The following is a 22607-nucleotide window of genomic DNA, read 5'->3' as shown; positions in this document are numbered from 1 at the left end:
GTTGAGTGAAGATGGGATAGAAAATTGTACGTATTTAATCTTTTTCTTTTTTTTAAACTAGGCTCCGTGCCCAACGTGGGGCTTGAACTCACGACCCTGAGATTGAGAGTCACATGCTCTACCAACTGAACCAGCCAGGCACCTCTATACATATTTAATCTTAATTTTGCAATACACAGATACGTGCCCGTACACACGCACACATTGGGAAAAAAAATTCCTGAAATGCAGCAAATATTAACAGATGTTATTTGTGAGGGGATGTTCTCTGAGGAACTATTGTTTTCTACTTTATAACTTAGCTATATCTCCTACTTCTCTACTATGATTAAGAAGTTATTTTTAAGAGAGAAAAACAGAAATGTTAAGGAAAAAAACCATGGTTATAAGGGGCACCTATGTCCCACAGATAAACAGAGGTTCACAGAACAGTAAAGATTTTTTGCTTGCTCTGGAGTCTGGCCATAGGGGCACCCCCATACTCGCTTTGCTGGGGTCCCAGAGTAATGCAGCTTTCTTTGTTTTCATTTCTTTACTTCTGTGAGCTCGGCATCAGATGGCTGGATCAAGATGGATTTGCTATATAACTCTGCCTTGCTGCACAGATTGCAAGAGGTGACCAGATCTCTCCTCTCCATTTCTTCAAACTGGCAGGTGTTCACACACCTGCAGGTGCTTCTGAAGATGTTCACCTTCTGCGCTCATCACGTGTCAGAGATCCACGTGATGACCCGACCCACAGGAACAAATCAAGCAGACCATGATCCTCAGTCTGAATCATTGCAGACACACCACACAGGAGCCTCCTGGAAACACAGGGCCTTTGCACCTGCACACTGTATACAGCCCGAGCCAGAGAAATGTCGACACAAGGCAGAATCCAAGTTGGCACAAATGCATACAGATCATTTTTATGGTGGTTGTTTCTTTGCCCTCTTGAGAGACCTGACCAGAACATGCCCACAAAGGATAATTGTTAGGTAAATGTTTGTGGTTCTGTTGCTATTGTGTTGTTGTAGAAGCTTCTCCAGGGGAATCATAAAAATGAGGTATTCATTAAGCCATGGTTGAGAAAACATTCTCAACCGGTAGACCGAACAACATAAACGATGAGAATTAAATTGATCTTTTTTTGGCCATTGGTTTTTCTGAAACTCGATCACAGAGTCACATTGAGCTCCCTACGCAAACTATGTGTTCTTAGTTACACATGGCTTCTGTACAGATGATAGAGCCATCAGTTAAAGGTCTGGGACTGTGGCCCTATCAATTCACTATCTTTCCAACTGCCGGTTGGCTATAAATTATCTCCCTTCTCATCCTGTTCCTAGTCCATGAATTGGAGTAACTTTTAGCCTCTACTGCTGTTCCCACTCAGCTTTATTGAACTTACTTCAATGCAAACATAATTCACTACATTCCCCCTATATGTTCACGAGATATTCAAATTGGGGATAAACACGCTTTATGAAACTGTATGAAAAGAAAGCTGTAGAACAACAGACTCTACTGTGTGACCATTGGCACAAGACAAAAATAAAGATGGCAGCTAGTAAGGCTCCCGGATTCTCATACAAATGAGAAACCAGTATGTTCTCTGGAGAACAAACCACACCACATAGACTCTTCATGGAGTCTTAGAGTTGGACCAAACGATTTTGAGGTCATATGATCCAGTGTCCTACTTATAGGGCAAGAAAATATAAAATATTCAGGTGAGACCATCATGGATTCTCCTCTTAAAATTCTCCTGCAGAGATAAAAACATACTCCTAGCTCAGAAACCCATTCTTAGGTTCTCTGGTCCCAGTTGACAAAAGGTCTTGAGTCTCAATGAAATTATTCTCAGCCTTGGGGCGCCTGGGTGGCTCAGTGGGTTAAAGCCTCTGCCTTTGGCTCAGGTCATGATCCCGGGGTCCTGGGATTGAGGCCCGCATCAGTCTCTCTGCTCGGGAGAGCGCCTCCTTCCTCCTCTCTCTCTGCCTGCCTCTCTGCCTACTTGTGATCTCTGTCTGTCAAATAAATAAATAAATAAAATCTTAAAAAAAAAAAGAACTTATTCTCAGCCTTATCAAAGTCTATTCTTTCTTGTCTCCCCCTGCTAAAGTGGGGGGCAGAACTTTTCAGGGGTCCTCTTCACCACTCCCTAATCATTTCAAACCAAGGCGATTGTCAGCTTCTGAATGCACAACCAGACCCACAGGTGGGGAGTAAGGAAGGCCACGTGAAAAGTCTCCTCCCTACAGTGTAGACAACTACCCCCTGCTCTGATTAATTAATTCTGAACCTTTGGAGAAGCACTCATCTAGAAAAGTCACTTCGAAGAAAGCCTAGCTGAGAAGTTCCTGGTGTGATTGCCAACACGCTGTTTGGGAAGAAGGCAGAAAAGCAGGGTCCAAGTCACAATATTGGGAGTTTTTCCTGCTAGCCACTAAAGATAAGAGCCTCTAATTTGCTCGCACCACCATCATCCCCTTTCTTTGTAGGTCTGCACCTGCACCGGCATGGGTGATCCATGTCCTGATGATGTAGCCTATTGGGACCTCCACATGGATTTCCCCATCCAAATAATGTTTGGGTTTGTTTTTTAAATAATAGTCACATAAGGCTGAGATAGGAATATTAGTCATAATGGTTCTGAACACATGGGTCCATTAGACAACTTTGGGCTTTGGGTTGATTTGTAAGTGTCACCACCTCAAAGAGTCTGGCTTTTTTGGCTCATGACAAGGTAGATCTACTTACCATTAAAGGAAGTAAATAAAAGCAATATTGCAGGATCTAGTTTCCTGAGACACCACAGAGCTAGAAAACAATGTTGTTGTTAAAGCTTTGAGTTCCAAATAGAAGCTATATCTGCATGAACAGAGCAACCGACTAGCAAAGAAAAAAATAAGTACAGTATGGATGGGGATAGTGGCTACCTTATCTATTGACATCTATCACATCACCCCCAAACTTTAAATTAGCATTTATTATCTAACAGTTTCTGTGTGTTAGAAATCTGGAAACAGCTTGGCTCTAAATTCTTCTGGGTCATGTGTGGTCTCTTAGGAAGTTGCATTGAGAAGTCAGTAGCCAGGCTAGACTCATCTGAAGGCTTGAATAAGGATGGAGGATCAATCCACTGCCAATATGGCTGACTTCCACAGCTCACTTCCACAGTGGCCTCTGGTCAGTGGTAGGAAACCTCCTCTCCTCACCACACGGACATCTCCATAGGACTGCTTGAGTGTCCTCACAACATGGCAGCTCCCTTCTCCCAAAGCAAGCAGTCCTAGAGCATTGACGTGGAAACTGCAACTTCATTTAGGACCTAGCCTCAGAAATCATACTCCATCGCTCCCATACTATCTTACTAGTTACCCGGGTCAGCCTCTTCATTTGGGTAAAGACTACACAAGGATGTGAATACCAGGAGATGAGAATCATTGGGGGAAATCTTGGTGTCTGCCTACCACATTGGCCATTAAAGGTATTATGAGAAGCTTGTGGCCCACCTTTATCATAATGTCACCCCAAAGAAGGATTGTGGGGTTCATTGATGTGGCAAATTGCCTCTTTGTCTTCTCTGCTCAAAGTGGGCAGGTCATCAGTTTCATTTCTGGACACAGAGGGGAGGGGAAGAGGAAAACCAGTAAGTGGCTCCTCTGATTCCAGGTTTCATGGTCCCTGCATACTTTAGAGTCTCTTTCTCCACAGCTGGAAACTTTCTCCATGGCTGGTATCCAGTTATCTATTATCTCCACATGGTATATCATTTATATTGTTCTTCAAGTCCTTTCCATGTAGATTTAGCTTCTCACAGCATGGTGGTCTCAGGGTGGTCCCGCTTCTCACATGGTGGTTGCTTCCAAGAGATGCAAAAATGGAGGCTACTTCTTCATGTAGGATAGGCCTGAAAACTGACACAACCTCATTTCTGTTATATTCTAATGGTCAAGGCAGTCACAGAGCCTGCGTAGATTCTCTCTATGGGAGGAGTGTCCAAACCTTGTGACCATCTTCAGCCCACCACAGCAGGAGAATGTGAACAGATCATCTGTGTCTGAGGCAATGGGACTATTGGGATATTAAAAAATTACACAACTATTACTTGGGCCCACAGTTTTCTGTCCCTACCAGAGTATCTTCCATAGTGTGAGTGGCAGACAGGGCCTGAAGTAAAGCCCACAGTTTCATTCATTCATTCAGTCAACAACTACTTCATAAGCACTGCCCCCCACATATGCTAGCCACCTGTTCCAGGTGCTTGGGACATATCTGTGGATGAAATCAAAGTTCCTGCCTTCACAGAGCTTACAGTCCAGTGGAAAGTAGATGAGGAAAAGGGGTCGGTCAAATGACAGTTTTCATCATCACGTGGGCTTGCTGCCCATCAGGCACTGTGCTTGGCACCTAACTGTACATTATTTCATCGACTCTTCAGTGGAACCTGCAAAGGAAGAGCAGATTCTCTCCTCAAAGCTGGCAAACAACCAAGCTGGGATTTAAATCCAGGGTCTCTCTGACTCCAAAGCCTTATGCTCTTCATCACCATGCCATGCCATCTTCCTCATGCTAGGTAAGATTCTAAAACAGAAAGAAGCCCAGGATAAAAGTGTCCACATTAGTTCCAAGTCAAGATAGAGATCTGGATGGTAAAACCCACGAACATCTGTGAGGTACCTAACCACTTATTAAAAAAAAATTTTTTTTCCTTTACCCTACCCCAAGCACTCCATGAGGTGTGAGGTTTTCTTTTCTTTGCAGAGAAAGAAACAGAGATGCAGGAAATTTCAGGGACTTATCCCACTTCTGGTCTGAACCTTCCACACATCTGTCCAGCTGTGGAGACTTAGGTAGAAGCATTGCCATAGGAACACCTGCAGGTTGGCCCACCTAACAGAATACAATTGTTCTTCTGCTATTAATACAGAAAGTGAGTATCATGGCTCACCAAACTCTCCCAGCTGGGCCCCCAGCCCAACACCACAAGCGTTGTTAGGATGATGGCAGCATGTCGAAGACCTACTCCTACCTCCCATTGACCTGTGTTGCTCTCTTCTTCAAAATAGCCCTTGACCACCTTAATCTAGTCTTGGGCCCTTCCTAGGCCAGAATCACTACAATATGTTTTGTGGAAGAGAAATAGGCTCTCACATAAAATAGTATTTTCCACCTTGGTGTTCCCATAATAAATAACTCCACCATTACACCAGATGGTACCCTTCTTCGAGACATCAAGCTCCTGAAGAACAGGGACCAGCTGTCATCCATCTTCATGTCCCCAGTAACCAGTTCGAAGTGTGGCGTGTAGGAAGTGCTCAAAAAATGTTTACCGAATTTAATTAAATCTTATTTCACCCCAACGTGTCCTGAGCAGACCTGAAGTTCATTTAGGAGATCAGAGGTCTCCAGGTAAGTGACAATGACAGTAAAATGTCTTTGGCAATGTATGAGAACAACAAAATGAACAGTTAAAGACATAAGCCAGATTTCCAAATACCCTATAAATTCAGCATTGATACAAAAAGGGCTTATATTTTTAATAAACCTTTTATTTTAGAAAAGCGTTTCGTTTCTAGAAAAAAAACTACAGAAATGGTAAAGAGTTCTCATACACCTCACACCAAGATTCCTTTATTGTTAGCAACTTATATTAGTGTGGTAGCCTTGTCACCGTTAGTGAATCAAAGTCAGTATGTTATTCTTATGAACTAAAGTCCCAACTTCATTCAGATTTCCTTTTCCCTACTGTCCTTTGCCCATTGCAGGATTCCATCCAGTACCCCACACTATATTAGTTGTGCTGTCTTTCCTCGTGTTCCTTTGGGCTATGATAATTTCTCAGACTGTTCTAGTTTTGGGTAGTGTTGAGGAGTACTGGCCAGGTATTTTAGAGATTGCCCCTCTACTGGAATTTATCTGATATTTTCCTCGTGATTAGACGAGGGTTATGTGTTTGTGGCAGGAAGACCACAGAGGTGAAGTACAATTCTCACCACATCCTATCCAGGGTACATTCTCTCAGAATGACTTATCGTTGTTGATGTTGACCTTGATCACCTGGCTGAAGTAGTGGCTTGTCGGGTTCTCCACTGTCAAGTTACTCCCCCCCACAACAGTGGGCTTATTTTTATTTACTTTATCGAGGTGTAATTTACATACAGTCAAATGAGTGTACCCATTTTGAGTGTATAGCTTGATAAGGATTCATGAACCACACCAGTGGTTCTCAAACAGGAGTGACTTTGTCACCCAGGAGACGTTTGGCTATGTCCGGAGATGTTTTTGGTTATCATTTCTGAACTAAGGGGAGGTGTTACCGGCATGTAGTGGATGAAGGCCAGGGACACTGCTAAATATTTTATAATGCCTAACACAGCCCTCCCCAGGAGAGAATTATCCAGCCCAAACTGTCAGTAGCAACAAGGTTGAGAAACGCTGTTATACACTTTTATACCTACTGCTCCCCGTGAAGACACGGCAACACCCCAAAAGTCTCTGGGCTCCTCTGCAGTCAATATCCCACTACCTGTCCCGAGAAACAATGATTCTAATGTTCTTTACATCAGTAGAGTAGTTTTGCTTCTTCTGGAACTTCATATAGATGGAATAAGACTTCGTTTCTCCTCTATCTCTGGCTTTTTTCATGCAGCAGAATGTTAACATTCATCCATGTAATTTTGTTTATCAGTAGTTTGTTCCTTTTCATTGGCTGGTATCCTATTGTATGGTTACACTATACTTTATCAACGGGCATTTGGGTTAGTTCCAGTATGGGGTTTTCAGGAGTAGAAAGAAAACTGTGCGGAAGTCTTTGTGTGAACATGTGTTTTTGGTTCTCTTGGATGAATACTGAAGAACGGAATTGCTAGGTCATATGGCAAGTATACATTTAACTCAAAGGGCTTATATTGTTAAAAAAGAAAGACAAAATAAATGGTTCTTCATCTCCTTTTGGACTATATGGATTCTTTCAGTACTTCTGCATTCTCATCTCCGCTCAGAAATAAGTTTTGAATTAAAAATAAGTGATGTCAGAGACATCCTCTTCCATTTTTTCCATCCCCAGGCAGAATTCCTTGGAATAGGTGATCAGACTTCATCAATCCCCTTCTCACTTGCACTTGGCCAAGCAAAAGTTGTTGTCTCTTAAGATCAGAACCAGAAACAGCTGTGTCTCTGGTTCTTTGGGTAATGTGTGTTTGATTTTTTTTTTTTTTTGAGAAGATGTTTATAGAAAATGGCCTGCGGTATTGGCAGTTGTGAGAATAGATCTAACTTCTGCTTGGAATTGCTATAAATTTTTAAAACAAACCAAACCCTAACATCGCAATATGGCTATGTAAGGTATCTCCAAGCCAAATCCATTAGATTGGGAATGAAATATTTATTATGATCTGAATGAGACAACAACAAAAAAAAGGACTTTAGATTTTCCTTAAAGTTGTACAACCAAAACTTGGAACATTTGTTTTCCTACAGTGAGTCTGGGGATTTAATCTTTGATTTAAACAGGGACTCAATGTGACCATCACTGAAGAAAAAGTTTGCAGAATTCATAAACGAAAATGAAATCTTCTCAAGGTTCGAAGTAAAGACTTACTTTGCTAATAAACATCTTGAATTTAAGGCACCTAGAGCTATTTCTTAGGCTTAAAAGTGATTTATAATATGCATTATGAACTGATCTTTCCCAAACTCTCCCATCGGAACTGGTAAGTGATATCTCCCAAATTTTAGGCATTCATTTCCAAAGATAAAATAAAAGAGCATTGGTAAAATTGTTAATTTTCTCAAAAATTAAATAATTTAAAGAGGGACAATAAAGAACTCCATAATGAATGAAACGACAATGGAGAAGTAGAGACTTAAATTCGAATCTTACCTGTGTAACAGACTAGTTAATGGGAAATATACTAGATAGATTTCAGCTCTAACCTTTCATGAATTCCACTGTCTGGTTTTCAATGCACACATAAATAACGGAGCACAGATATTTGTATAAGCAACTGCTTCATCAGAGTGCTTTCACCCACTTCAAAGTAATCGAGGTAGGGGGAGCATTAGACGAGAGAAGCATTTGTTAAAGTCATATGGAGTTACTACTCACCTTACAGGAATTATAATACTAAAATGTCTTCATTAATTTTTTTTTAGTTACAATCTGATGGAAATTTAGCATTGCCTTTTACATCTTGATTTTTAGGTAGATTTATGTCCCCCTGTTGTAAGATTAAGCATTCATGTGACACTTTAATGTTTACTGAGTGGTTAAGGATCATATGTAAGTTAATTCTCATGCAAGACTTTTTAAAGGCAGCCTGGGTTATTTAAATGGAAAGAAATTGCTTTGGGAAAAACAGTATGTACAAATGGAGTTAACTTTGAAGGGAAGAGACACCACCTTAATCTGTAAGTATCAGAAGCATGAAGTATAACGGTGGTCAGAAAAGGCTCCTAGCAGGGCATTTCAGTTCTGTTCCAAATGGACAAATAATGTCATCTCTTGGGTGCTTCCTTTTCATACACTCAGGATTACCATTTTGGCAGCTTCTCCATGCAGCACACTATTCTTCTCACATCTGGGTTTTCAGTATTTTGTGTCTCTTCCCACTCTAACCCTCAGTTAGATACAACCCTTATTCAGGTGAGTGTTTGAAGGTTATAAAATCATCTGCTTTTCAAGGGGGGAAAAACCATCAGGAGGGGACATTCCTGATGTCAGCCTGATAGTATGAACTCCAGTAGCTCTCTTGTTGTGAAGACTTTGTAAGACCCCTAATACACCCTAGGGACAAATGCAAAGAAAGAACAAGGTCTGCAAGCTGTATTTGCCATGAAAATGGAACCTTGACTTCTTTGAGGTAGGTGATTAATGTGTCAGATTTGAATATCATGGTGTCTATTTTTCTGCATTCAAATTTGCATGATTTTGAAAAAAAAACCACGGTCCTTTCAACGTTGAATAGAAATCAAATATAATAGCTGCAAACATTTGTGAATGAATCGTATTTTGAAAATCATAATGTTCAGAATGAGCACAGATAATTGTATTGCTAAAACGACCAAAATTAATAAATTGCCTTGCAATTGATATAAAGGTACCATTATCACCTGAGTCAAGAAGTAACACTTATCCACAGGGCTTCTTTCTGATATAACAGTGATGCTCACATTGCTATGAAATGTCAAGCCATGGCGTCCGTGAATGCAGAGTCTTGGACTCACCTCGAAAAGGGAAATTCCAACAAAAATAAGAAATTACTTTTTTTAGATAGGATTATTCTCTCCACGGAAAGAAGAAAGGGTTTCTTTTGGCAAAGTGTTGAAATCAACACAGGTAGCCAATCCATTTTTCTTGGAATAATCATCAGAGCTTTGTAACCCACTTCAGACAATAGTGTGTTTCCATGATGGAAGAATCATTAGGAAGGAATTGACCTTTCTGGAGAAAAGGCTAGAATTCCTAACAGGCATTATGTCAGAGAATTAAGCTTTTCTACAGATTTGCAAACACATCTTTGGAGGAGGACTTAGCTTCCTGAGGTGGGAATGCATTTGATATTACAAAACACCCATATTGAGATGTTTATTTCTACCTTTCTGGGAGGTGATTTTCCTCCGGGAGGAAAAAATGTTGAGATTAACTCCTTCTGACCTCTCTTCTCACAGACCTTGGTTCTGACCTTGCAAGGCCCCCCCCAACCCCCCCCCCTCTGCCGGCCTGTCCCCCCCCGCACCCCCCCCCCCCCCCCAAGCTGTACCCTGCTCCTCATGTCCTCCTTGCCATCTCAGAGGTACCTTCCATGCCGGTCATGCTATCTCATCTTCTTTGGTTCCATTTCTTTACTGTGAAGTGTCCAAGCCCCCAGCCTGTACCTTCCTCTTTTGCTACAGATGCAACATGCCTTTAAGGGTTTTGCCAAATGCCCCTATCACTGCTGGCTGAAAAGTTTGGAATAATCCCTATTTCCCAGTGTTCGGCACCTAGAAAATCCTGATCCTTTCCCCGGTCATCCCCCAAATAGGTATTGGCGTGGGAAGTCTTGATGTGAGCTGGAAATGATAGAACAAATCATTTGTGTTGGCTCTGGTTTGATTATTGTGCCCTGGGTTTCTAAGCAATGCAAACCCAGGGTGGGGGAGGGGGTGGAGGAGGAGGTGGGGTTCCTGCTGAGCCAAGACCCTTGCGGACAGAGAGGCAGCTACTCACCCACACCACACCTCCCCCAAAGGAACTTTTGTTTGTAGGAAGTTAGAACAGGATTTCTTGGTAACTCAGGAGTTGGCAGAAGCAAGGGCTCCCCCCACACCCCTGCAATGCCACAGACCGTGTCACTCGGGGCCCACGGGAGTCTTTCCACATTAGCCACCACCTCACTGAGACCTATGCATCACCCTTTGGCTGTTTGTTCTGCCTCGGGTTTGAGGGTGGGGTTTTATGTACACCAAAAAAAAAAAAAAAAAAAAAGGAACAAGCCTATAATTTTCAAAAGAGATCATAAAAAATCCATTTCCTCCTGTCGCTCACACAAGGACAAGCAGGAGTCAGAGAATATTGCATATCCCTAAAGGTTTTTCCTCTGTGGGAGGTATTATAATATGTATATTTTGCCTACCTTCACTTTTAAAAGGTATTTGTGAATATGTCAAATTCTGGGAAGTGCTCTCCTGGTGTTCGATTTTTTTTTTTTTAACTCTTGTAACCCCTTGATCCCGCTGGTTTGTTAAAACAGATAAATTTATACATACATTCTTTTCACAAAGAAGTTTACACCTCAGAAAATATATTACTGCAATTTATTGTCATTTCGAGTCCTTTCTGTCTCTGTAGCAAAGCTTCACTCACACTTGGGGTTCTTTGTACAAGTCGCACTAGATAATAGCATGTGGCTAAAAAGCATTACTGGTGCCCTAAGCTGAAATAAAAATGAAAATGGGAAATATGAGCAACTCGAAACATACATTTCACACCCAGGCCCAGCAGCACACCTCCAGTGGGGTCACAAGAGCATCCCGGCACACCTCATCTCCCTATTTCCTTTATGCAAGAGAGGGAAATGACTCCCTTATCTAATTCCTTGCCATTTTGGAAATTTCTCTTACATTGGTATCTGGGAAAAGAACATTCCAGAAGAGAGGACAGCAAGAGGGAGGGGCCCACGGCCGGGGCATGTCTTGCAAGTTGGAGGAGAAACGGAGTGGCTGGCGTGTCTGGGACAGAGGGTAGGAAGGGAAGAGGATGAGATAAGGTCAGAGCCCTAATAGGGGCCATTCTGCGCAAAGTCGTGGAAGCCTTTGGAAAGATGGTGGTTTTTACTCTGAGAGTTATTAGGAGTCCTTGGGATGTTCAGATTAGAAGAGTGGCATGATAGGAGTTCCGTTTCAATTACATCCATCTGGTTACTGTGGAGAGGAAGGGTAGATGCAGAGAGACCTGACAAGAAGCTCCCAAATAACACAGATGGGGTATCATGGCGGCTTGAACCCACTCAGTGTCAGTAGAGGGGGCGAGAAGCAGTCAGGTAGTCAGTGTTTTACGAAGACAGAGCCAGCCAGGCTTCCTGACAAACTGTATGTGACATATGAGAGAAGGAGAAGAGTCAAGAGTACTTCCAAAGTTTTGACCAGAGCTACTGGGGGAATGGAATTCCCATCCGCTGAGCTGGGCAAGGCTGTATGTGGCTACAGCTGGCTTAGTAGTTGAGGTCGAAAACTAAAACCATTCTTTCCCCCTAAAATTGACTCCTTTGCCTCTCATGCTTATCTGACGTAGTCTATGCGGAGACACTTCATCCCAAAGGTCACCCATGACCCTCCCCTCTCCATAACCTCCAAGTCATGCCTACCACACCCTCTGCTTTCCGCTTCCAAGATAATCTCCTTCATCCATCCACTTCTGTCCTCCATAGCCATTGTTTTATTGGAGGTCACCATCATCAGTCATCTGAACTCCTTTTTTTTTTTTAATTTGGTTTATGTTTGAGAAAGAGAGAGAACATGAGCAGGAGGAGGGGCAGAGGGAGAAGCAGGCTCCCCGCTGGGAGCCTGACTTGGGGCTTGATCCCAGGACCCAGGATCACCACCTGAGCCAAAAGCAGATGCTTAACCACTGAGCCACCCAGGCACCTTGGTCATCCAAATTCTTACAAGAGCCTCTGTAATGGCCATGAATCCACCCCAGATTGAACCATTCACTGGACTGCACCCTGAGACTTCATCCGAAAGTACAAAACCCTCCCACCAATGGTTCAACATTTCTTATTGTCTCCAGATAAAGTCCAAATGCTAAAGTGTGGGGGTTCCTTTAACTCTTGGCTTTGAAATAATTTCTAACTTGCAGAAAGGTTGCAAGAATAGTCCAAAAGCTTTCCACATACCCCTTACCCAGATACCACATTTGATGTCTCTCTCTTTTCTAAATCATTTGAGAATAAACTGGAAACACAATGTCCCTCCCCCTAAATGCCTAGGAATGAGAATGACAACGTGTGACTGCAATACAATAATCAGAATCAGAAAATTAACATGACTCCCATACGATGTATAGACCGTATTTAAAGTTTCCCAATTGAACAAATGATGTCTGTTACAGCAAAAGAGATACAGTTGTAGATATAGATGTTGTCGACATTACTGGACTGAGAACTAGTCCCAGATTATATGTGGCATTCAGTTATCCTGTTCCTTTGATCTCTTTTATTGTGGAGCAGTTCCTCAGCATTTGCCTTTTATGACCTTGACACTTGCGTAGAGTGTAGACCTGCCATTTTGCAGAACGCCCCTCCATTTGGATTTGTCTGGGGTTTCCTCATGGTTGGATGTGACTCGAGTATGTTGGACCAGATGATCACAGAAGTGGTGTGTCCTTCTCCGGGCATCTTATCAGGAGACAGGCCTTTAGTTTGCTTTACAAATTTCTTCATAATACTGCTTCTATGCAGGTGTCACCCTCATCTCTCACCCTCTGCCCACCCCCGCTCTGAGGCTCTCGGACATAGCCCTAGAGATTCCATCCCGACTGCATTTTTCCCTGGCAAGTCCACGCTGTCCATCAGGTCTCATTGTAGAGGTCGCTCTGTCCAAGGGGCTGGTGCTCAACCCCAGGCCTGGGTTAAGAGCCTCTTTTCTGAGCTCGCATAGTGCTCTGTACCCACCTACAATCACACTTATTAAGCTGCGTGGTAACTGCCTGTTTCCCTGTTTATTTGATGGCAGGGACTGTGTAATGTTCACTAACATCACTTAGCACATAACCCAACGTCTGGCACACAGTAGGTGCCCAATAAATACTTACTAAATGAAGCATCACTTCCATGTAAACTTCCTCCTGCATGCTTCTGGAGCTCTGCTTCACTCCATTATCTCTGTCTTGGTGTTGCTGGATTGTTTACTATCTTTGGGCTTTCCTGTTCCACTGGAAACTCCTGGAGCCACATTTGAGCTCTTGCCCTTGATTCCAGTGCACCTTAACCCAGAAGGAAGGGGAGAGAGAAGGAAGGGAGGGACAAAGGGAGAGATTGGGTCTTTTGTTCTAGAACTTTTTTCCTTCTGAGTTTGTATGGAGCAGGTGCAGGCTGTTTTGGAGTCCCTCTCCCAGCTACTCCTCCCCCCACACTCCACTTCCTGTTTATTCTGCCTGCCAACGCCACACTGGGGAGGGGTGGGGGGTGGGAAACATTCCAGTTCCTTTATCGCCTTCTCACTCCTGTGGGCCCCAATTCAGGGAATGATTGCTTAGAGGTTGAGTTTGTGCTCTTTCAAATTCTTTATGAGAGTTATTAACAAGAATCTAAAGTTTCTAGTGTGAATTCTCATCAGTGCATATACTAATAACCAATGAAGTCAATGAAGGAAGAAGAAAGGAAACAAAAGAAAAAGAGGTCTGGAAAGTTCACATATTAAATAGTCAAAATAGTCTAGAATGTGGTTGTGTTGTTTTATAAAGCCTTAAAGAACAAATCAGGTAAAAGAAAAGCGTCTCCTTCCTCTAAGGTTTCCTTTTTATCCTTTTCCTGGCCAACATATTAATTAACAACTAGCAAACACTTTAAGATCGTTACAAGTTATGGTTTAATCATTGTCATATCTTGAAGACTTGGTTTCCTTTATAACAAATTCTTTGAACCCTGGTTTCAAAATTAGTTAGGGTTAGATTTGGCCATGAGCAACAGAAATGGCAGTGACTTGAACAAGATAGCACTTTTTTTTGGATTTTGAGATCAGAGTTCAGAGGTAGGCCTTCCATGATGAGCAGAAACCTGGGTCCCTTCCCCCTCCCCCTTTCTGCTGTTCTAAACACAGTGCTGCCACCTTATTATCCAACATGGCTGCTGGAGCTCCAGCCAGCCGGTGTTGCTCCATTTCACAACAGGAAGGAAGGAAGAAAGGTATTCTCCCGTCCTTTAATGATACCTCCTGGAAATCATATATGAAACTTAACGCTTTCGGCTCATTGGTTCAACCTCTGTCACATGGCCACCTCTAGCTGCAAGGGAAGAGGAGAATTACAGCTTTATTTGGGGTGACAAAGTTCCCAGCTAAAGTTGGGGGAACAAGGAGAGAACAGATATTCGGAGACAACAAGCAGACTTTGAGACAAATCTACTCTTCTGTAAAATGAGAATAATATTAATACTTTCTTCATAGGGCCCTCGTGAGGAAAAAAATGAGATCATGCATGAGGTGGGCATCAGTCACATTAGTAACGACTTCCTTCTTCAGAGGAAGGAGGAAGTGTGCACTGAGTGTGAGCCCAGTGGTAGTTCATTGCTATTACTTTTAATCCAGTGAGGTAGTACCCCCCCCCATTTTGCAAAAGAGAAAAGACTCCAAGAAGCCAATTAACTCCCCCAGGAAACAGAGAATGAGCCTGTAGAACTGAGGTGAAATCCACATTCTGGGACTCTGAATCCTGGTTTCCTTTCAATCCTGGGGGCCACCCCTCCTTCAGCCTCACCTGGGCACAACCACCTCTCTCACTATGATCCTCATGTTCCCTAAGACAGCATTTACTACGCTCCTCTCCCTGGAAAATCTCTTATGCTCTACCTCAGCACTACCTTGTCACCATTCAATGGGAACTGGGAGAACCAGGTGAAAGTGGTGAAAACATCACAGATCAAAAGGGGCTGCATGCTGGGATCCGTCATTAATGGCTGGCTGGGGGTAAGCAGTATATCCACTGTGGAAAATTCCTTGGCAGTTTCCTGTAAAGTTAAGCATTTACCTCTCTTATGAACTAGCAATGCCATTCCTATGTATTTATTTTTTTAAAAAAGGACTCCAACTAGAATGCTCTTTATTAATAAAAGCTAAAAGAAATCAACAATGCAGACAACCTAAATGTCTATTATCAAGAAAAGAGGTAAACAAAACACGAACATTTATAAGATGGAACAGCATTTATAAGCTGCTGAGCCATAAAAAGGAAGGATTCACGTACTAAGTCCTACAGGAGTGTGGATGGATCTCAGAAATATTACATTGAATGGAAGAAACCAGACCCCCAAAGAGCATGCAAAGATGATATTGCAGGATTCCATGAATATGAAGTTCAAGAACGGGCCAAATGGTAGATGAGGGCTAGAACTCAGGAGAGTGGTTGTCTGAGTTGTGGGGGAGGGGAGGATCGGAAAGGAACGCGAGGTAAAGTCGTGGGTGATGAGAAGTCTGTGAACCTTCACTAAGGTATCAGTTACATGGGTGTGTGCATTTGTCAAAACTCAAACTAGGTACTGTACATTTTATTGCAAGTAATTGTATCTCAATTAAAAAAACAGAACTAATGATGAGTGGGGCTGCAGAAATGAATGCTACACCTCAATGTCACGAGACTGTTTTGGAAGGGAAAGAAGTGAGAATCGAACAAATAAAAATGAAGAAGGCAGGAGCCCAAGATCTTAGCCACAGAACAGGTAATAAAGAAGGCTGCTAGATTTGAAGTAAGCCCTTCAAGTTCCCAGTGGCAGAGCCATGACTCGTGTTTGTTTATGTGGGGCTGCTGCCACCAAGATTAGAGCTGAAAAGAAAAATAAAGTCTCTTTCACAAAAGAAGGCGAAAAGAACCTTTAATGCTGTTCTCAACAAGTTGCTGTGCTTGAAATTCTATATTCCAGCCAGCCCAAGGCATTGACTGAATTAAGTGTCAAGAGTCTAACCTTTTTGTTTTCCAGCCACATGCTAGAGGTCACCTGTTTCCGTTTCCTATTGCTTCTGGAACAAATTTCCACAAACTTGGTGATGTAAAAACAATGCAAAATTATTATTGTCCATTTCTGGAAATCAGAAGTCTAAAACAGGTCTCGCTGGGCCAAAACCAAGGTGTTGGCAGGGCTGCGTGCTTTCTGGAGGCCCTAGGGACAGTCTGTTTCCTTGCCCTTTCCAGCTTCTAGAAGATGCCTCTGCTTTTTGGCTCCTTTTTCAGTCTTCAAAGCCAGTGAGGGCAAATCACGACTTCCTCATGCAGCATCACTCTGACCTTAACTCTGACTCGGACTCCTACTTCCATTTTTTTTTTAAAGATTTTATTTATTTATTTGTCAGAGAGAGAGAGGGAGAGAGAGCGAGCACAGGCAGACAGAATGGTAGGCAGAGGCAGAGGGAGAAGCAGGCTCCCTGCCGAGCAAGGAGCCCGATGTGGGACTCGATCTCAGGATGCTGGGATCATGACCTGGGCTGAAGGCAGCTGCTCAACCAACTGAGCCACCCAGGCGTCCCCCCTACTTCCATTTTTAAAGACCCTTCTGATTACACTGGATGCATCTGGATAGTCCAGGATACTTTCTCCATCTCAAGCTCAGGTGATTAGCAGCCTTCATTCCTACTGCTACCTTCATTACCCTTTGCCATGGAAGGAGATATAGCCATAGGTTTGGATGATTAGGAGACAACCACCTTTGGGGGACTACGATTCTGCCTACCAAGCTGAGCTTTAACTGTAAAATGTGACTTCAGATCCTTCTCTTCTGCACAGCAACCATCAGAGGAATGTTTCCAAAGGTTCCAGGTGTATTCAGAGCTGGGATAAAACAGACCCTGTCCTCTAGAATTACGTTCTACTTTTTAAAAAAAAATTTTTAAAGATTTTATTTATTTATTCGACAGACAGAGACAAAGTAAGAAAGGGAACACAAGCAGGGGAAAGTGGGAGAGGGAGAAGGAGAAGCAGGACCCCTGCTGCAGGGAGCCCGATGTGGGATTCGATCCCAGGACCCCTGGGATCATGACCTGAGCTAAAGGCAGACGTCTAACCGTCTGAGCCACCCAGGCGCCCTACGTTCTACTTTAAATTGCTTTCACTTAGTTCTGCAGTCTCCTGAAATTTGGATAAAGGTCTCCACTCCAATTATCCATTGCTGGGTAACACACCACTTAGTGGTTTCAAAGAATGAACATAATTTTGCATGCAGGTCTGAAATTTGGACAGGGCTAAATGGGGACAGCTTGCCTTTGCTTCTCTCGGCATCGGCCAGAGTGACTCAGAGGCTGGGGGCTAGGCTCAGCCGAAGGCTGGCTCCGAGGGTTGGCAGAGAGATGCTGGCTGTGGGTGGTTACCTCACTGCGGCCATCACCCGGGACAGCTACATGTGACCTCTTCGCGTGGCCCGGGCTTCCTTGTGGCACTGCAGCCCTGTTCCCAGGGTGAGCATCTCCAGAGACAGCCATGTACGTCACACAAGAGGATGTCCCGCCCTCTGTGGTCTGGCCTTGGAAGTGGCGGCCACGTATATTTTATCAGGCAGCCACAAAGCCCCACCTAAATTCACTGTCAGGAGAGGTAGAGTCTACCAGTTGATGGAAGGTGGCAAAGTGGAGGAAGAAAATTTAGGACCAAAAAGAACGCGGCACCCTTTGTTAGAAAACGCAGTTTACTGCAGCTTCTTTACCACGTTTCCATTTCTTCTCTTCATTTAAAGTCTCCTCTTCCTTTTGTTCGATTTGTTCCCCCTTACATAATGCCCCTTTTGGGGATGCCTGGATGGCTCAGTCGGTTCAGCATCTGCCTTCAGCCCAGGGTCCTGGGATCAATCCCCTGTGCCGGGCTCCCTGCTCCGCGGAGAGTCTGCATCTTCCTCTCCCTCTGCCCTTCCCCTCGCAAGTATTCTCTCTCTTTCAGTAAAGAAATAAAATCTTAAAAAACCCATAATGTCCCCCCCGCTGGCCTCTTTTTTGGTCCCCCACTCCTTCTGGATTGAAATCAGGCCAACCCTGAGTTGGCGAACAACAGTTTCACGAGGTGCTAGGGAGGGACCGTGGCCCATGCTCAGAGGACGGGCAGCTCGTGGCTGGAATCGGGGTCCACTCAACCATTCTGCACGGACAAAAGTGACAATTTCATATGCTTCAACCTAGCATCTGCTGCCTCTCTAGTCAGAGAAAAAGGTACCAACCCACTATCGAAAGAGAAGGATTACTTTGGCGCTCCTCAGGTTTCCAATGGGTGGGAGTGTCCCGAAACACACTTCGCCTTTCTCCATCACGGCCCTTATCACGCCGACCCAGGGTGACATCTGGTCAATTCGGAAACATGAAATTCGGCAGTGGCTCATCTTGGCACCTCCCTTTTTCTCCTTGAGGCTAAACTGGCCCCAGCTCTCAAAACCACTGGTTGGAAAGGGCTGCTGGTGTGAAGATTCCACCCAGCCCCCAACACTTGGGTAAAACATCTAAATTTCTGGCACTTTCCCTCCAAACATTCAAACTATGGAGGAACTGTCGGCAAGTACTTATCACAACAGAAGCTAAATTATACCCTCCAAGCACCGATGAGTTACAATGTCAATTAGATGTCACAGAATACTACACCTTGTTTTGAATGACCGAAACACAGCAACTACACTCCTCGCATTCTGCACATAGCTAGGCTGCTACCCTACGCACCCGTGCTCTTTCACAACGCACGCCCATTAACAACATAGCAGGGCTTAAAATTAACATCACATTGTGAAAAATCGGAAAATTTAAAATACCTTGGTCGGACCCAACAATGCGGTACTTTCGTTTTCATCTTTGTTTGACCACCAAACAGGAAATCTCCTCAATTAGATGTCTGCTCAGAAGAAGGAAAAAAAAAAGCCATTATCCAAGGACACAGCAAGTTCTGTCAGGTATTTCAACATGGTGGAAGAGTAGTCGGGTTTTAATTGGCCCTATTGAGCTCACCCACAAGCTACAACATTCTTTACCTCAGCAGTGTGGTATTCAAAAGTTAAAAAAAAAAAACTACAAAGGTAGTTCCTACCTTTGAAAACATCAAACGAAACATGTTCGGTTTCATCCTGTTAACTGAATGCTCGTTGATAAAAGTGCACATATCAACACTAGTAAGACTGGTATTCCAAAGTAAAAGAAGAGTCCTGAAAATGCCCCACCCCCAGCATTGTTTATTTAGCTAAAATAAAGAACTGGGCTCTGCGTTTTGCTAGTATTTTCTCAGTCTCATCTACTGTGTTAGAAAGCACTTTCTCTAGACAGCTCAAGGTCAGAAAGTTACCTTCAATAACCCTGGTCTCAACTAAATGATAAAAAAAGTTTCTCCAATCAAAATTCTTCCCAGTTTGGGGTTATTGAAGTGGGCCACACTGGCAGATAGATTTTACCACTGCTAGGCAAAGCATTCTGAAACAATAGACAAAGAAGTAATACAATAGAAGAAAAGTCATGGGAAGTTACCAAAAAAAGAAAAAAAAAGCAAAACAAAAACATTCCTCTTAATATAGAGAATGCCAAAACAGGAAGGACTGATGAGACAGTTGTGGTTTTAGCTGGCCTTGTTTACACAGATGCACACAACTATTAGTTTTGTGCTTTAACTTGACCAAGACTTTTGACACTAACAAGAAAACAACAAACTCAGTAATTAACAACAACGACAACAAATAGATGAGAGAAGATTCAAGACGGCAAATGCTGCACGGTTTTACGGAAGGCATATCTGTTTGGGTATTTGCTATAATGACCTCCATTCAGGCTCTGAATGCAAGCAGCTGGAAAAACTCTGTGTACAGATGTGGTTTTCCTTCTCCTTAACCAATATTTCATTAATTAAATAACATTCTTTCTGTGGAGCAGGGAGGATCCTGAGGAATGTGGGAAACACAAATGAAAATGCTAGAATCCTCATTTGCCAATGCTGGAAGAGATCTTAAGGCTTGAGCTGCTTTTACCTCTTATTTCCTTTCTGCAGGCTTTCAAACCCTTTGTCCATCCTGAAAGCCAGAGGGGACCTCCTGTCTCACTCCATTCCCTCATCTTCCTCCCCAAGCTCCATCCTCTGGACAAGACAGTTTGCTTCTAAGCCCTGCCCACCATCCAAGCATGTCCACCACCGGGAGAATAAACTCAGGGTCAATGTCTGTGAAGTCCCCGGAAGGGGGTCAGGGCCATTTGGACAAGGAACTCTGGTGATTCAGGTACCCAAGTGTGGTCTAGAAGTAGGGGCACAAACTCTGGGCATTTCCTTGGCTCTGAGACCTCCTTGCCCCAGGGGAGTCACAAGGCCTTACAGGAATCATGGGGGCCATGGAAAGTTGGGGACCCAGGAAAGGAGCCCTTATTGCATGAGGCAAATGATGGTATTGACTTCCAGAAAAAGAAACGGTTATTGGTAATAGACTATCATTATGTCCACCACTTACCAGAAAGTTCTACACAGTTCCAAATGAACTGGAGATGTAATAAAGTGTTTAGAGGAACTCAAGAACACCCTTCAAATTTCCCTGAATTACAAAAAAAAAAAAAAAAAAAAAGAATCTGACCTTAAAAAAAAACCAAAACTTTACATTTAAATTATCTTGCTAATTAGAGCAATTTAGCCTTGATCAGAAGCTACATAAAGCTTGAAATTTTATTTTGTTTTATTTTATTTTTAAGCTTGAGATTTTACAAAGATTAATAATTAATTTTAAGAGATCAATCCAATAGTCCACATGTTTAAAGTTTTCATGAGCTTCTGGTCCAGATTTTTTTTATCTGTTGGGGGTAAAAATCCCTTCTAAAATTTTAGAGAAAACATCCCCTCTGTCATTATTTCATTCAAAACTCTTACAAATAAATCAAACAAGGATACAGTGATTGGTATCAATGTACTAGACATCCCATAAAAAGATAGTTACCTTTAAAAAAAGGTATACTCTGCAAGATTTGAGGCCTCAGTCCACCAGAACTGTGTCCAATTTGCAACGAGAACCAGAGACTAAGGGGAGAAGGCAGGGGGAGGCGAAGGGGAGACACGATTTCCCCAGTGAGTTTTGTTCGTCAACTACAAATAAGGGGAATCTATGGGGCATATGCAAACGACAATAACTTTCATTTAAAAAAAAATGTTAACTGTAGGCTAGTTTTCAAGTAGATCCAAATGATAACAATCCCAGCTGCTTTCTAACAATTGAGTTCAGGTTCAGAGAAAGAGTAAATGAGGCCAGACCACTAAGGAACACTGTGTAAATGTACAACATGAAAAACCCCATGTGAGCAAAGCAGAAAGCTGTTTTTTAGAGGCAAAAGCAGGCCTTCTCAAAGGCTTCGGCGTGCAGTTTTGATGTAGAAAATCACATCAGATGTAAATATCTGGAGGGTAATCAATTCCATTCTAAGCTGTTCCGTTTTGCCTGGTTCATCTAGCTGTGCCTTCCCTTTGGTCACAGGCCGCCATGGAGATGGGCACCATCAGGCAGCCTTGAGCTCTTTGAGGGACGTGCCGCTCAGTCTTTGCAACTTTTAAAATCTGTTGAGTACTTTGAGCTTCCTCAGGAGAGACTTTCTGGAAATAAAGTGGCTCATCCCTTTATCTACTGATTTTAAACCAAATTTTAAATAGCATGAGAAGTTTGACTGGGTCAGTCTGAAAAGTCTACACAGTTCCAAATGAACTGGAGATGTAATAAAGTGTTTAGAGGAACTCAAGAACAGCCTTTAAATTTCCCTGAGTTACTAAAAAAAAAAAAAAAAAAAAATTGGACCCGACATTGAAAGAAAAACTAAATTACTTTAAGTTTAAATTATCTGACTAATTAAAGCAATGTAACCTCGATCAGAAACTACATAAAGCTTGACATTTTATTTTATTTTTAAGCTTGAAAATTTTAAGACTAATAATTAATTTTAAGAGACCAATCCAAGAGTCCACATGTTTAAAGTTTTCGTGATTTGACCTTGTTTTGTCTCATAAACTGACCTTGAATAAAACAGTAGTTACTATCTGTGGGCTAGTACTTTTGGGGGCTGGGAAACCCCATGGTTCATTAAAAAAAAATCCAATGCTCTTTAACAGTGCTTGTTATTACTCCTAGGTCAGAATCACTATTTGCATAATAAAAATACCCCTATGTGAAGGAATGGTTTCCCATATGCAGTTCAAATGGGTAGCTATGTACAGTTTAAGTCTTGCTATCTGTATTCTATATAACACCACACCCTGAAAACAACTTGCAGTTAGCATCTCCTAAAATTTCTGCAAATTGTCTGCCCAAATTATGACTTTTTGCTTTAAGTTCAGGTTCTCCCTCTGGACTTTGAGAAGGGAAATAGGTGAGCTGCTGTTTCAAGGATGTAACTGAGATTATGCATTCCATGCCTCAAGTACATATTCCTGGAGAGAGACAAGGGGGTCAACAGAG

The 22607-nt window shown here is 42.7% G+C and overlaps 1 non-coding gene across 1 annotated transcript; it reads right to left on the bottom strand.

Moving 5' to 3' along the window:
- Window positions 1-67: 67 nt before the first annotated feature.
- TRNAE-CUC lies at window positions 68-140 on the bottom strand. The gene has a single exon. It is a non-coding gene; the product is annotated as a tRNA-Glu (tRNA).
- Between the last annotated feature and the right edge of the window lie 22467 nt (window positions 141-22607).

This window comes from Enhydra lutris, unplaced genomic scaffold (genome assembly GCF_002288905.1).
Source record: "Enhydra lutris kenyoni isolate GAN:26980312 unplaced genomic scaffold, ASM228890v2 scaffoldscaffold23, whole genome shotgun sequence".
NCBI classification, from domain to species: domain Eukaryota; kingdom Metazoa; phylum Chordata; class Mammalia; order Carnivora; family Mustelidae; genus Enhydra; species Enhydra lutris.
This window is presented reverse-complemented; position numbering and strand designations above follow the sequence as displayed.